The sequence below is a fragment of the Scyliorhinus canicula genome, chromosome 4 (genome assembly GCF_902713615.1).
Source record: "Scyliorhinus canicula chromosome 4, sScyCan1.1, whole genome shotgun sequence".
Lineage (NCBI taxonomy): Eukaryota > Metazoa > Chordata > Chondrichthyes > Carcharhiniformes > Scyliorhinidae > Scyliorhinus > Scyliorhinus canicula.
In genome coordinates, this window is record NC_052149.1 from 207,815,765 (window position 1) to 207,832,249 (window position 16,485).

The following is a 16,485-nucleotide window of genomic DNA, read 5'->3' on the forward strand; positions in this document are numbered from 1 at the left end:
CCCCCTCCCCTGCCGACTAGCCATAACCCATCCCCTGCCCGCCCCAGGCCAGCGCCCTCCGCGCGGCCCGTTCCGCACGGCGGCAAACTCCCACCCTGGCCCCCCCCTGCATACGCCAGCTCCTTCCTGGCCATTTCAGCAGCAACCCGGTACCCCCCACATCCCCCCCCCCCCCCCCCCCCCAGGCTAGGACCCCTCCCAGCTGTGTTACTCCCTCCATAGCACTCCCGTGAGCCAGCTAACTTCTGCTGACCCCGGCGACTCCCGCCACACCTCCGACCCCTCCCAATGCGGGGCTACTTCTCCTCCCCCATGCCCATCAGCAGACCCTCCTCTTTCCCCTCCCGCTCTCGCGCGGGAAAAAAGCCCGCGCTTCTCAGCTCCAACCCCGCCCCCATCCACCCTCAGCGCGGGAAACAAAAGAAAAGCCCGCGCTTTCCCCCTGCCCGACCCCGCCTCCTCTAGGGTAGCTCCCCTTTGTCGGCCCCCACCACCAGCTCCCTACACTCCAAGTCTACCCCCCTACTCGAGCCCATCCACCGAACCCACGCAAAAAGACAGCGCCCCACCCACCCTAGAACCAACACACAACCAGCATAAAGCAGCATGAAACAGAGAAACCCCCCTCCAAAAGTTAACACAATTATTTACAAACCCCCGACCCTCAGCTAGAGTCCAACTTCTCGGCCTGCACAAAGGCCCACGCCTCCTCCGGGGACTCAAAATAAAAGTGCCGGTCCTTGAATGTGACCCACAGACGCGCCGGCTGTAACATGCCAAACTTCACGCTCTTTCTGTGGAGCACCGCCTTCGTCCGGTTGTACCCGGCCCTCCGCTTAGCCACCTCCGCACTCCAGTCCTGGTAGATCCGCACTACCGTGTTCTCCCACTTGCGACTCCGCTCCTTCTTGGCCCACCTAAGCATGCACTCTCGGTCAACGAACCGGTGGAACCGCACCAGCACCGCCCGTGGCGGCTCATTCGGTTTGGGCCTCCTGGTCAGTATTCTGTGGGCCCCCTCCAGCTCCAGGGGCCCCTGGAAGGATCCAGCTCCCATCAGCGAGTTCAGCAAGATGACCACATAAGCCCCCAGGTCTGACCCCTCCAGCCCCTTCGTGAGGCCCAGGCAAATTTTTCCGCCTCGACCGGTTCTCCATCTCCTCGAACCACTCCTGCCACTTCTTATGGAGCGCCTCATGCATCTCCACCTTTATCGCGAGGGCCGCGGCCTCATCCTCTCTTTCGGCGGCTTGTTGTCGGAGCTCCCGGATTGCCACCGCCTGGGCTGTCTGCGTCGCCAGCAGCTTGTCCGTAGTAGCCTTCAGCAAGTCCAGCAGCTCCACTTTTAACTCCCGGAAACAACGCTGGAGAGTCTCCTGCTGCTCCTGCGCACACTGCCTCCATTCCTCGAGGCCTCCGCCGGCCGCCATCTTGTTTTTCTTCCCTCGCTTTTTCTTAGGCGCTGCCACCACTGTTTTGCTGGCCCCACTCCTGGTCCAGACCATAGAACACTGGGGATCTGTTGCTGACACGTTCCCACGTCGGAAACCGTCAATCAAGTACCGCTGGGGGCCCTAAAAAGAGCCCAAAAGTCCGTTCCTGGCGGGAGCTGCCGAACGTGCGGCTTAGCTCCGCATAGCCGCAACCGGAAGTCCCCCTGAGTCTAATTTTTAGACAATGGCCCCAGTCCTGAATTCTCCACCCAGCAAAAAAACTTTATTTTCAACTATTGTTAATGAAATCACAAACGAACCTTCTAAATTCCAGGGAATACCACCCAGGTTTGTCTGAGTGCTGTGCCTGATTGGACCCATGGAAAGTGGATATCATTCTGGTAAATCTACATGGTACTCCCTCCAAGGTCATTAAACCCTTCCTAAAGTGTAGTGCCTCGAACTGCCCACAGTAACCCATGAGTGACTGACTGGCCATAGCTTTGTGTTGCCATAGCATGCTTTCCACCTTCTTGTATTAGAGTCTGCTAGCTATAAACGTCACCATTCTAGTGGCCAACAAGAAACAGTAACTTGCATTCATGTACTGTTCCATACGTATATAACATCTGAGTTCTTTCCAAGGAAAATTGAGAATGCTGGGGTAGAGTATGGGTATGGAGTATGAGAAGACAAATGTAGAATTGGATGAGCGAATGTTGTAACTTGAACAAATAACTGCAGAGGGTTGCTATATCAAATGAAGAGGAAAATAGAATGAATACAATGGGGGGGGGGGGGGGGGGGAAGTGGGTAATCATGAGATTGAATGGTCAATACTTGATGTGATGAACAAATTGTTTCAGAGGTAAAGTTGGTGGAGGTATAAATATTAGCCAGACTATCCAGAGAACTCTCCAGCTATTCTTCATGCAGTACAATGCGCTCTTTTACAAATACTTGAAAGAAAATTATCCCAACTGAAAAATAGCGTTTCAGCAGTACCTTGATATGGTACACCCTCTAACTAGGCGTTCTAGTGCCCTCTATATTACTCAACAAGGCTTGGTAAATTGTAAGATATCTCTATCTAACAATAGATAACCTTAACAATGTCCCTAAATAAGTTGTCAAATGATTCATGGAAATTAAGTGTAGTAACCATTACCTGCACCTCTCAGTATCCTATTTGCTTGAAGGATGTTGACTAAAACAAAGGATGTTGTCAAGTGCTCAATATGCTTCCTGCTAGTTCAGCTCTTTTATGATATAAATATTTAAACCATACATTAGGATTTTTCCATTCTTTGGATTCACTCCTGCGTCTCTCAAGGTAAAGGTAGCAACGTAGTAATTATACCTTAATTGAGATAGGGGTGTTTTGCTAGACTTGATAGTTTACTACTCAGAATTGTAAGGTAAATACTACTTTTACTATTGATGGATATATTAAATATCTCTCTGTGACAATATTAAGACCGGGATTCGCTGACAGAAATCAGATTATACTTACTTTCTTTAGAATTATCAATGTTGTGATTACCATTAAAATTGATATTCATGGGCAGCACGGTGGCCTAGTGGTTAGCACAACCGCCTCACGGCGCTGAGGTCCCAGGTTCGATCCCGGCTCTGGGTCACTGTCCGTGTGGAGTTTGCACATTCTCCCCGTGTCTGCGTGGGTTTCGCCCCCCACAACCCAAAAATGTGCAGAGTAGGTGTATTGGCCACGCTAAATTGCCCCTTAATTGGAAAAAATAATTGGGTAATCTAAATTTAAAAAAAAAAAAAATTGATATTCACCTTCATTTCTTTAATAAACTTTTAAATAATTTAGAATATATATTGTCTCATATAGTTTTCTGCATCCAAACTTAAGAACCATACATTCTTCAGTGCAGATTTACAGTATTGATGAGAGATGCCTGGACCTTATAATATTTGGATTGTTAAAATCTGGCTAAAATTTGTTAAAAATATGTATGCCGGCTAAAGGGGGCGGCCACAGTTGTTATTATGAAGATGCTTACCTGTAAATATACATGTTAATTTTTGCGTATTTTTTCTTTTTTCTTTTTCTTTTTCTCTCTCTAATAATTTGTAATTTGTTGGATATAAAATATGAAAACTCAATAAAAAACATTTATAAAAAAAAAAGACATTCTGGAAGATGGTAATATTCTTTGGTGGCCTTTGAGTAGGCCCATTTACCTCTCTGCAAAGTCTATCCTTCTCAACTCGAAGCGAAAGTGATCATCCAAGGGGTATTCCTGATCTGGGCTAGTCCCAAAAAGGGACTGGGATTATAATCAACTTCAATGGTTCCTCACTCAATCCTGTATAAGATCTGGGAGCTATAGATCTGTTGTACTAATAAGTTGCCCTCATCACCTTTTGATGCTGCCTCCTTATCATTTTCCCCCCTTTTATCTCCTCCGTGAAGATTACAAGTCGGGAAATCCTCATTGGGAAATTCATGCTGCCTTATAAATTCATTTGCTGTGGGCAGGAGCTAAAAATGTGACCAGGTCTCACCGCACAGCTACCAGGACGTCAAAACTGAAATTTGCTACTATTACACTAGTATCTTGCCAAAATCATTGCATGAATTTCAGCTCCAATAAATATAGACAACTAAGTGGCAGAATAATAAGACAAAGGGCTGGATTCTCCGATTCTGGGGCTATGAGCCCACGCCGAAGTGGGAGCGGTGCACCAGGAAAAATGGCGTAAAACGGCCACCAATTCCCAGTTTTGCAGGGGATTAGCATGCCGGCAGCACAGAACACCGAGTTCTAGCTGCTGATACGCCCCAGAGAATTGCTTTGGAAAATCAGTAAGAAGTCTTACAACACCAGGTTATAGTCCAACAGGCTTGTTTTGAGTCACTAGCTTTCGGAGCGCAGCTCTTTCCTCAGGTGAATTCACCTGAGAAAGGAGCCGCGCTCCGAAAGCTAGTGATTCGAAACAAAACTGTTGGACGTTAACCTGGTGTTGTAAGACTTCTTACTGTGCTCACCCCAGTCCAACGCCGGCATCGCAATATCATGCTTCTAAAAATCACCACATCTACTGTTTTCAATTTGTCCAGTTAGCCACTTCTTACAAAAAAAGGCAGTCGGAAATCTAGATTGGCTGCTCCCACTCCTCTAACATTACTTTGACAGCAGTGAGGGGGAAACCCTTATGCACGTAAACTGGTTTCTCACACCACTTCCGATGTATTAATGTTGTGGAACAGGAACAGCCCTGAGGAAATTTCTGAACTTTCTTAAATTTGTCAAACATGACTGGCTTTTAATAAATGTATCCCTGAGGCCCAGGATTGTTTCACTGGATTATACATGCTCAGTAATTTGAGCCGTAATTCTCTGGCTGTTAGGATTCTCTGTTCCTACCGGCAGCTCACTCCCACCTGCGGGTTTCCCGGAGGAGTGGGGTAGGCTTCAACGGTACGTCGCCGAGAAACACGTGACTGGGGAATTGGAGAATGTAACCCTTGATCCTGATTTGATGCTTTTATTTCCACCTACTCGAAGGACTCTCAAGGGAAGCTGTAGATTAAAAACAAGTAATTAAATATAAACAAAGGAGTTATAGTCTGTTTAGCTTAACATCAGTAAGATGAAAAATATTCAAAAGCATTTGATAAAGCAAGTCTGAGTTCATCAGAGAAGCCTTCAGAGGCAAATGACTGGTTTAGCGTCCAGTGTTATAATTTTACTTGCTAGTCTTTTGAAAAAGTGAAGAATTATTCATTGTAAAAATGACAAAAGTTAATAAATTCAAGTGGAGCCATAAATAGTCATGGCACGAGGCTGTTTATCATTTCACTGCAATTTCCATTATTTCAGAAATCTTACCAACCTTACTTATCCAATCATAGCAAAAACATTGCAATTATAATTCCCTCCCCCATTTCCTTTTCTCTTTACCGTCCTACATGTTGTCCTTCTGTGTCTTCTCTTTCACTCCTGTTTTACCTTCGCTTCACTTTCAATTCATACTCGCGTTGCTCTTCAATTCAATTTTCATTTTGCTCCATTTTGCTCCCTGGACTCTTTGATCTTAATTTATTTTTCTCCTCTTCTCATGCATTTATGTTTCCCTCCTCCTTCATCTCTCCCACTGCACTTCTGTTTTGCCATGATTACAGTACTTTTGATAATATACATTTATTTTTGTGGAAATTATACACAATACCTTTTCCGTCATGAATATTTAATTAACAAGTGTTTCTCTAGCACCAACATTTGGAATTCCAGTTAAATAAGGAGAGAATGTTTCCGTGTTGGAGTATTCAAAACTAGCAATCATTAACAGCTAATAGGACACATTGAATAGTTTTTCTTTTCAATTTCAAAGAGAAGACTTCGGGGAAACTTGATAAAGGTTTTTAAATTATGAATAGGTTGGGCAGGGTAAATGTGGAAAAAAGGTTTTCCTTTCGGAAGATCCAATATTATGGGACATAGATGCAAATTAGTGATGAAATACTTAGGGTGGGATATGTCAGTCCCCCAGCCACATGTTTCCCAGCGGTGCACCGTTCACTGGTGGTAAGGTTCTCTCTTCCCACTGCTTGTCAATGGGATTTCCGCGGAAGCCACCCTACACTGCTGGGAAACCCGCAGAGGCGCACTGCTAGCGGGAAAAGAGAATCCCAACGGCCAAAAAATTCCAGCCTAACAAATCAACTGCAAAAAGAGGAGAGGCTCTTCGCGATGCGTGGACCACTCTCTGTGTGGCAGCAGGCCGTTCTCTGTGGGCTTGTACCGCTCTCTGTCTCTTGGCATCAGGCCGCAGCATAATCCTGCATTCACGGGTCGGGATGTCATATATGCTGGGCTGAAGATTCCCCAATCCGAAGAACTCGTCGTCATGGTCGTCAATGTACAATGTACGGTTGCTGTTCGGATTTGGTACTGGGGTAGCCTCCCAACGTGAAATGTTCGTCTGAGTTGTCTTCCAAGACCATATCATCACGTTTTGTGTCGGAGCTGGCATTGGGCTCACGATGTCCAAAGAAGAATTCAAGGTCTGAGTCATAGTCTTCAAGGACTGTATCATCTCTTTGGGCGGTGCTAAATGCTTGTTGCAGGGTTCTGCGGAGGTTACTTTCAGCTACTGGTCGAATTTCAGGCATTGTGCTTGATGCACGATCAATTGCACAAAGACTCAAATTGGGTACAACTGTGGCTTTATTGCAGTCAGATGTGTGGCCTCCTGCTGCAGCTGATGAAATGGCAGATCAATGGGGGACACGCATATTTATACAGCTCCTACAGATCTAAGTGGAGAAAATTGGCAAGGTTGGCGTTGTGTTCCTGCTGATCATGGCCGCAGATGGTGACGTTGTCTAGGTATGGAAAGGTGGCCCGCAAACTGTACCGGTTGACCATTCGGTCCATCTCTCTTTGAAAGACTGAGACCCCGTTGGTGACGCCGAAGGGAACCCTGAGGAAGTGATAGAGGCGGCCGTCTGCCTCAAAGGCAGTGTATGGACAGTCCGATTTACGAATGGGGAGGTGGTGGTAGGCGGATTTGAGGTCTACCGTTGAGAAGACCCGGTACTGTGCAATCTGATTGACCATATCAGATATGTATGGGAGAAGGTACGCATCGAGCTGTATGAACCGATTGATGGTCTGACTGTAGTCCACGACCATTCTGTGTTTCTCCCCAGTTTTAACTACGACCACTTGGGCTCTCCAGGGGCTGTTACTGGCCTGGGTGATGCCTTCCCGAAGCAGCCGCTGGACCTCGGACCTGATGAAGGTTCTATCCTGGGTGCTGTACCGTCTGCTCCTGGTGGTGATGGGTTTGCAATCTGAGATTAGATTTGCGAAGTGGGAAGGCAGATCGACCTTTAGGGTCGCGGGGCCGCACACAGTGAGGGGTGGGAGGGGCCCGCCGAATTTCAGGGTTAGGCTCTGGAAGTTGCACTGGACATCCAGGCTGAGCAGTAGGGTAGCGCAGAGGTTAGGGAGGATGTAGAGGCGGAGGCCGCTGCATTCTATGCCCTGGACTGTGAGTGTGACCGTACAGTACCCCCGGATCGCCACGGAATGGGATCCGGAGGCCAGGGAGTTTTTTTTGGTTGGTGGGGTGTACCGCGAGGGAGCAGCGCCTTACTGTATCCGGGTGGATTAAGCTTTCGGTGCTCATGGAGTCCAGCAGGCAAGAGGTCACGTGTCCGTTGATTTTAATGCTGGTCGATGCAGTGGCCAGGTTGTGCAACCGAGACTGGTCGATGGTCACTGAGGCGAGTCGTGGTCGGCCGTCGCTGGTGTCGGATGATGGACAGCCCGGGGGGCAAAAGTCCTGGAATGCTGGCGGTGCCCATGTGCCGTGGGGGAGATAAGATGGCGGCGCCTGAAGATCTTAAGGAGGACAAAATGACGGCGCCCATGGGCCGCACGTGGTGGGGGTTGAACAAGATGGCGGCGCCCATGGGCCGCACATGTTGCTCGGAGGGGAAGATGGCGGCGCCCACTGGCCACGCTTGGTATGAGGGGAGAAGGTGGCGGCGCCCACTCGTCGCGCGTGGTCTGAGGGGGAGAAGGTGGCGGCGTCCACTGGCCGCGCGTGGTCCGGAGAGGTGAAGATGGCGATGCCCATTGTCCGTAAACGAGGGGGGTGGGGCGATAGCGGTGACTGCGCAGGCCTGGCACACCGCGGCGAAGTGCCCCTTCTTGCCGCAAGCCTTACAAAGGATAGCGCGGGCTGGGCAGCATTGGCGGGGGTGTTTCTGCTGGCCGCAAAAGTAGCATCGGGGACCCCCGGGGTTCGCTAGCTGATGCGTGGCGCAGGTATATTGGCTGGGTAAGGCCCCCGCTGGGGCGGCCGTCTGTGAGGTCTGCGATGCGTAGGAGGGGTGGGCCGCGCGGCTGGGGGTGTAGGCCTGAAAGTTGCACGAGGAGAGCGCTAGTTTCTTTGTCTCTGCTAGGTCGAGCGTGGCCCCTTCTAACAGTCGCTGGCGTCTGAGATCCGACCCAGTCCCCGTAACAAATGCGTCCCTCATGAGGAGGTTTGAATGTTCAGTGGCCGTAACGGCCTGACAGTCACAGTCCCGGTGTGATGTTGTATGAAGTCAATAATGGCATAATGAGAAAACTGGTTAACTACTGGGTACAATGTAAGAAAAGCTGACTTCGCATGACCTAAAGCCTGAATATGACCAGAGCAGGTCAAGCTGATCCAAAATGCCTGGGCTCCGCAAATTCTGGTAAGACTAACTCATCATAACCCAAAGCAGTCTAAATACGACAAGATAAGGTCAGAACAAGTCTACTCCGACTTTTAAATATTCGATCAAGGGACAAGATAATGGTATGAGTGATGAGACAAAGAGTCCTGAAAGGTCAGCAAGGTGACGCCTGTTTTATGATATTGCTTATGTTTGTACATCTGATCGAATTCCTGATCAAGCTGTAGTCACGTAATCCTGATTCTGATACTGTATAAATACTGAGCTAATTTTCTGTGAAAGCGCGGACTTGAGTAGGAATCAGCAGTGACACTCCCTGCTCTCCGACCTCAACTTTCAGCCAAAACTGCATGCAGTCTGTTTGAATATAAAGTCTTGTTATATTTTCTTAATGAGCGTTGTTGAATCTTTCTACAACAGTCCAGAAGTGGGAAAAATATTGACTTCTACATTTGGTGCTGCGAAGCAAAAACCAATACCCTGAGTGAATTCCATGGGGGACTGAAGAAGTGATCGAGCCACGACCCAGAGGGAAGAGACAGACGCCGGCATAAGGTATGTTTCACCTTGGTCTCTCTCTCTGTCTCGGATCTGTGGTGCGACCCCTCGTCCCTGACGGAGGAAACTAACAGGTGACGGTTCTCAAATCTAAATTTGACTGTGAGTAGGGATCTACATTGACTGTGTCCTTACCTTGACTGTGATGAGAAGCTAGGTGATCAGTATTGTTGTAACATGTTTTTAAAAAATTCATCCACCAGTGGTGCGATCTGGATGTAGCATTAATTATTGTATTATCTTTTCAACTCATAGGCAACGAAATGGGGTCACCAGCCCACATTTTCAAGGGATAAACTTAGCTGAAGAATTAAGTACAATTGGAAAAATAGCGCTTGCCAATGATGAGTTCACTCTGGCTTCAGCCTAAAATTAGTGTTTTGGTTCATTGCCTCAGGTTGCAATCAACAAACACCTACTTAACCTGCCTATATCCCACCGAAGACTCTTTGCATCGCCCTCACCACTTGCCTTTCCATTTGCCATCCGCAAACTTGACAATAGTACGTTCACTTCTCTCATCCAAGTCATTAATATATATCCTCATTCCCCAAAGCCCATCCACCATCTACATGTACAAGTTAGGAGTGTCATGGAGTGCTCTCCACTTGCCTGGATGAGTGCAGCTCGATCAACTCCCAAGAAGCTCAACAGCATTGAAGACAAAGCAGCCTTTTTGATTGGCACCCTATTCATAACATTCAACATTCATCCCTTCACCATCGATGCACAGTGACAGCAGAGTATAAATCTACAAGATGTACTGCAGCAGCTCATGCAGGCTCCTTTTACAAAACTTTCCAAACCCATGAATTCGACAACCTGGAAAGACAAGGGCAGCAGTTGCATGGGAACACCACTACTTGCAATTTTCCCTACAAGTCACACACCATCCTGACTCAGAACCACATCCCCGTTCCTTCACTGGGTCAAAGTCCTGGAAACTCCCTTCCAAACAGCGCCATGGGTGTACCTACACCCCATGGACTGCAGCGGTTCAAGGTGGTAGTTCACTACCACCTTCTCAGGGGCAATTTGAGATGGGCAATAAATGCTGGCTGAGCCAATGATGCCCATATCCCATGAATGAATAAATTAAAAATACACTAATCAAGTATACATATTTAAGTGAACGTACGTACATACATTTATGCAAACGCTCATACATCTATTTCCAAATTTTCTAATGGTTAGGATGCGACAAAAGTTTAATCCTTAAATAAAATTTATGTTGTAATATGGCAGAGAAAAACATGAAGGCGAGAGATTAAGGGGTGAGGTCACACTTCCCAATGACATCTAATTTTGTTTCTTTTATGCCTTTGTTAAATAGAGGGAGAATGGTATCTCACTGAATTGTTGCAGAATTATTTCAATCCGCAGAATGTCATGCACATAATGGCAAAATTTGTTCAGTAGATTTTAAATATTGATATGAACCACACTGTTTAACTCAGATAGTGAAGAATATCTGTGATGTTATTTCCTCGCCATGTATATGCTCACCAGGGCAGGAGTAGAAGATCTATCTGAAAAGCACCACGAAACTAAAGTTTAACTGATAGAATTGAGGAGAGCCTTATGTAAAAATAACTCAGCTGTCTGCTAATGGGTCAGTGAGAAAGGTGCAACCTACCTCTGCCAGGAAGAAGACACTCATACAAAGAAATCATTTAATTTTGAAATGCAGTCACTTGTTAATAATAATCTTTATTAGTGTCACAAGTAGGCTTACATTAACACTGCAATGATGTTACTGTGAAAATCCTCTAGTCGCCACACTCCGGCGCCTCTTCGGGTACACTGAGGGAGAATTCAGAATGTCCAATTCACTGAACAAGCACGTCTTTCGGAACTTGCGGGAGAAAATCGGAAACCCACACAGACACGGGGAGAACGAGCAGACTCCGCACAGACAGTGACCCAAACCGGGAATCAAACCTGGGACATGATGTGTTAGGCAGGTTGGTTCGATGTGGGCTGCACTCGATGCAGGGAAGTTAGAAACAGACGTCTAACACTTGAGAAGATCCAATACTGTTTTATTCAACTATAGAACTGCTATACATATTCAGCTGTGGGTCGGCAGTATGCTGATCTGAGTGGTACTGCGTGATAATGTCGTCTATGTTGGCTTGCAAATTACCATCGGGCGAGGCCATCGCCGGTGACGATGACATGGTGTGGACTTGCTGAACCAGGTTCAGGGGCTTGCAGGCGCGAGCATCGAGCAGGGACGCCCTGTCAGGCCTGACAATTTCAAACCATAATGTTGCCTTAATCACCTTGTTGGATACCTCTAGTTGACATGAGCCACTGGCAGCTATGGCATTGCCATTGTAGTCAAGGAGCTGGCAGGCCGGTGGAAGAATGCTTGGTCCACCCTGGATAGTGTCGAGGTTGAATTGTGAGATGAGGTTCGCAGACGTGCCGGTGTCCAGTTTAAAGCGGATGTGAGCCTTGTTAACTGTGAGGACAGCACACCACTCATCGTCTGGATCCACACTGAGGATCGAGAGGTGTTGCGCAGATGTGGTGGAGTCCAGCTCATGTGTGGTTATGATGCCCACCCGATATGGAGACTTGAGACAGTCAGCATCAGGGTCCATTGGGCTGTCAGGATCAGAATCTGGAATGCCTTGCTGTATTGAGTGGACACTTCTGCGTCGCAGCTGGGATCACTGGCTGCTGAGCGGTGGATCAGATCTACAAAGGGCTGTGTAGTGGCCAAGCTTGCCACACTGGAGACATCGATGTCCTTTTGCCGGACATTGACACTTTAAGTGGGCTGGGCCACAATTCGAACACGTCTTGACACTGACGTCAGCGCGTTCCGTGCGCCATCGCGCATGCCCAGTGCGGTCGGTCGACGTACGCACCTGCGCAATCGGGTTGTCGGTCTTGTCGTTCACTCGGTCGTGGCGTGCAGGGACAGGGATCCGGGAAAAGCATTAGAAACGGCCACTCTCCTCGATGCTCAGGCCCTGAATCTGTGCGATGGCCTGCACCCTTTCCGTCTCGTGGGAGGCCAGCTTTGCAGTTTCTGCCGCCCCGATGTGGGAGTAATGATTCTCAGCATGCTCATGGACAACGCACGTCTCAATAGCGGCAGAGAGGGTCAACTGTTTGATTTTAAGGAGCTGCTGCAGCAGGGAGTCGGAGTGGACCCCGAAAATGATCTGACCCCAGATCACGGAATCAGCCATTGAGTCATAGTTACATGACTGCGCTAGGATGCGGAGATGGGTCATGAAGGAGTGAAAAGGTTCATCCTTACCCTGAAGCCTCTGCTGGAAAACGTATCGTTCAAAGCTCTCATTCACCTCAATGTCGCAGTGGCTGTTGAACTTCAGCAGGAATGTTTTGAATTTTGTTTTGTCTTCGCCGTCGGCGAACGTAAGGGAGTTGTAGATATGGATGGCGTGATCCCCCGCAGTGGAGAGAAGTAGTGCGATCTTCCTGGCATCCGTGCTGCCTTGAGGTTGGAGGCCTCGATGTACAAGAGGAACTTTTGCTTCAAGATTTTCCAGTTGGTGCCGAGGTTGCCGGAGATGCGGAGTTGTGGAGGAGGCTGGATATTTTCCATTTCGCTGGATGGCTGCTTGCTGGTCAATACTGATTCACTCGAGGTAGGTCCGTCAAGATCAGTAACACTCTGGTACCATGATATGTTAGGCAGGTTGGTTTGATGTGGACTGCACTCAATGCAGGGAAGTTAGAAACAGACGTCTAACACTTCAGAAGATCCAACACTGTTTTATTCAACTATAGAACTGCTATACATATTCAGCTGTGGGTCAACACTATACTGATCTGACTGGTGACCTTGTAGTAGCCTGACCAGACTTACTAGCTACCGCATGGTGTTTGCACTTGCTAGCTCGTGGACTCTGACTGTCTCAGTAGCTGGGTCCCGAGGGAGTGGGAAACCTAGTGCCCTCTGGCTTTATAGTGGTAGTGTCCTGTCTGGTGATTGGCTGTACTGTGTTGCATGTTTACTGGCCATCCTATGTGTCAATCACTGTCTGTCTGCATCTCATTATATACATGGGTGGATATTATGACAGAACCCAGGCGCTTTGAAGCAACAGTGCTGATCACTGTGAAACTGTGCCAAATGTAACAATTTGCAGACAGCAAGGCGTCACAATTGACAAATGAGTTAGTCTTTAGGTAATTTATTTTTAACAGAGGTAAATCAGGAAAGAAAAGCAGTCCGGATTCCAGGAGAACTCTGAGCGGGATTCTCCAAAATGGAGGCAGGGTGTCCACGCTGTCGTGAACGCCGTCGCGTTGCACAACGGCGTGAAACGGTCACAGGCACTATTGATTCTGGCCCCCACAGGGGACCAGCACGCCGCTGGAATAGTTCACGCCGCTCCAGCCTCCCTTCCCTGCACCAACTGGATGCCTTGCCAACCCGCGCATGTGCGGGGGACTTCCTCAATGCGCCGGCCCCGACGCAACATGGCATGGGGGTTCAGGGGCCGGCCACGTAACAAAATAGGGCCGGGGCTGGAGAGGCCGGCCCGCCGATTGGTGGGCCCTGATCGTGGGCCAGACCCCATCGGAGACCCCCCTGGTGGAAGGAGCACCTCTCCCCCCCCCCCCTCCCCCCCCACCCCCCTCCACAGGCCGCCCCCGACCCTGCGCGCAGAGTTCCTGCCGGCTGCAAGCAGGTGTGGATGGCGTCGGCGGGGCTCTGCCGTTTCCATGCGCCCACTTGGCCCATCAAGGCTGGAGTATTGGCGGCCCGGCCGTGGATAACGGCCCGCGACAGGCAAACGCGCTGGCGCAAATGGCGCCAATTCTCCGCTCCCCAGAGAATCGCGTGCTGGTGTCGGGGGGGCGTGGCACGGTTGCGACGATTCTCCGCCGCGGCGAGGGGCTCGGAGAATCCCGCCCTCTCTGTTTTCTTGAAATGGTGCAGAGATTCATGCATTCAGACAGAGAGAGGGACTTGGTTTAGTGCTTCATTTGAAGGACTGCATTTTGCCGTGATTTAGAACTCCCACAGGAATGTTAATTATGCGTCCATGCTCTATGGTGGAACATACCAGGATTAAGAGGGCTGCTACAGATAGCAAATAGCATGAAAATATATTAAAGGAAAAACCTATTTAGAACCATAGAACCTGTACAACGCAGAAGGAGGTCATTCAGCCCATCAAGTCTGCACCGACCCTCTGAAAGAGCACCCCATCCAGGCCCACTCCCCCACCCTATCCCTGTAACCCCATAACTCCACCTGCACATCTTTGGACACTAAGGGACTGTGGGAGGAAATGAGGCACCCGGAGGAAACTGACGCAGTCATGGGGAGAAAGTGCAAACTCCACACAGACTGTCACTCAAGGCCGAAATTGAACCCGGGTCCTGGCGCTGTGAGTGCTCACCACTGTGCCACCGTGCCGCCCTATTTGCATCATCACATCTACTCATTCCAGTAAACAATAAACAATTTACATTGCTAGGAATACATCATACTGGGCCCAATATTAACTCAGTGTAAGTGAATGGGCGTTGGTAATTTAAAATCTCATCCATTATAGTAGAATTAACCTGCCCAGGAACATGAATTAGCACATCCAAAACCAAATAGGTAATTTTTCCCATGACCCTCAAAGATAAACAGCCAATATGCTCGCAGGCCAAATGAAATTATTACATTATATAAATTATCTACTGATCAAAAAAAATCTGTGGTGGTGGGAGATCACTCAGTCAGTCCACATTGCTGTGGCAATGTACACTTTGGCATGCATTTGTGTGTAACATAGAGCTTTGGGTAATGAGCGTAGAGGCTCCAACTTTCTTACCATCACATGCCTGACCAGGAACCGCTGCCATGTTTACATCCTGCATTGTCATACATTGAAAGGTTTAGCAGGTTGATAATTAAGCTGTCTACCCACATTAAGAATGTACCTTCCTTGACCAGTTTCTGGAGTTTGACCCAAACTTGAAGCTTCTCCAATGCAGGAATTCTACCCATCACACCACAAGGCGGTGCCAAATTCACATTTTCTGGTAGTGGGGGCCGGCTGGGTGATTTTACTGCAGGCCCACTTGCTGGCCCACCGTCCAATTAACCATAGCATGGCCGGCAGCTCTGAAACTTCAGCTGTGCCACTGTGAAAGGTGAGAGCTACTGAGGGAGGTTTGAGACCTCGAGACATCTCAAAATGAAGATGTGATAGAAACATGGAAAATAGAAGCAGGAGGAGGCCATTCGGCCCTTCGAGCCTGCTCCACCATTCATTTTGATCATCCAATTCATTAGCCTAATTCCGCATTCCCCCCATATCCTTTGATCCTCTTCGCCCCAAGTACTATACCTAACTGCTTCTTAATGTTTTAGCCTTAACGACTTTGTGTGGTAACGAGTTCCACAGACTCACCACTCTCTGGGTGAAGACATTTCTCTTCATCTTTATCCTAAATGGTCTGCCCCTTATCATCAAACTGTGACACCCTCACCAGCTGGTACATCCTTAATACATAAACCCTACCTAGTCTTGTTTTGTATAGGTATTTGAAAATCACAAGACACAGGAGCAACACCTCTGTGGGAATTAAACCTATGGGGACTGCCTTCTATCCCTCTGTCTCCCTCTTTGGGTCATGGGACCATCGGCTTCAATGCACCCCCTCCACTTCTTTTCCCCACTTCCAAGACTTCCTTTATGAAGCTGGTGACCTCCTCACATGTGTAGGGACCAGTTGGGCAATAACTGGCCGCCCTGTAAATGAAACATAATGATCCGCATCGCAGGTCATTTCCTCCCCACTACTAGAAAAATTCCCCAGCATTAGATTGCAACGAGAAATTGCATCAGCTCATCTCCATAGTAGTTTATCAGCCTCCATTCCTGCCACCCAGGTGGAGTGGTGGTGAAATGGCTGGGAAGCTGTTCAATTATATCACAATTTACTGAAATAAGGTTTCCGCCCTTAAGGAGCCTCATTTCATCATCGGCGAAGGGGAGGCGAGATTTGGTCATGAAATCTCATTGCCGAGATTCTCGGTTTCTAGGTTTGGCGGGATTTTGCGGCCATGTTGTTGTCATGATGTGCAGACATGCACATAATGAGATACAGACAGGCAGCTAATGAACACAGAGAACAGGACATAACCAATCAGCAGGCAGAACACTTGGGGGTGGTTTCCCACTCTAAAAGGCACGAGGCACTCACACTCCCCTCTTTCTACTGGGGACATCTACAGAGTGAGTCCGGTGTATATATCACATAACACCTACAGCACGTGGCTAAGAGCTAGTC

The 16,485-nt window shown here is 48.4% G+C and overlaps 1 long non-coding RNA gene across 1 annotated transcript in view; it reads left to right on the forward strand.

Annotated features, from left to right (window-relative positions):
• LOC119965340 overlaps positions 1–9,526 on the forward strand; it is a 63,733-nt gene extending 54,207 nt beyond the window's left edge. Inside the window, exons 2-3 of the long non-coding RNA XR_005460493.1 lie at positions 9,064–9,198; positions 9,457–9,526. This is a non-coding gene — a long non-coding RNA (uncharacterized LOC119965340). The remainder of the gene's footprint in view (positions 1–9,063; positions 9,199–9,456) is intronic.
• The last annotated feature ends 6,959 nt before the right edge of the window (positions 9,527–16,485 follow it).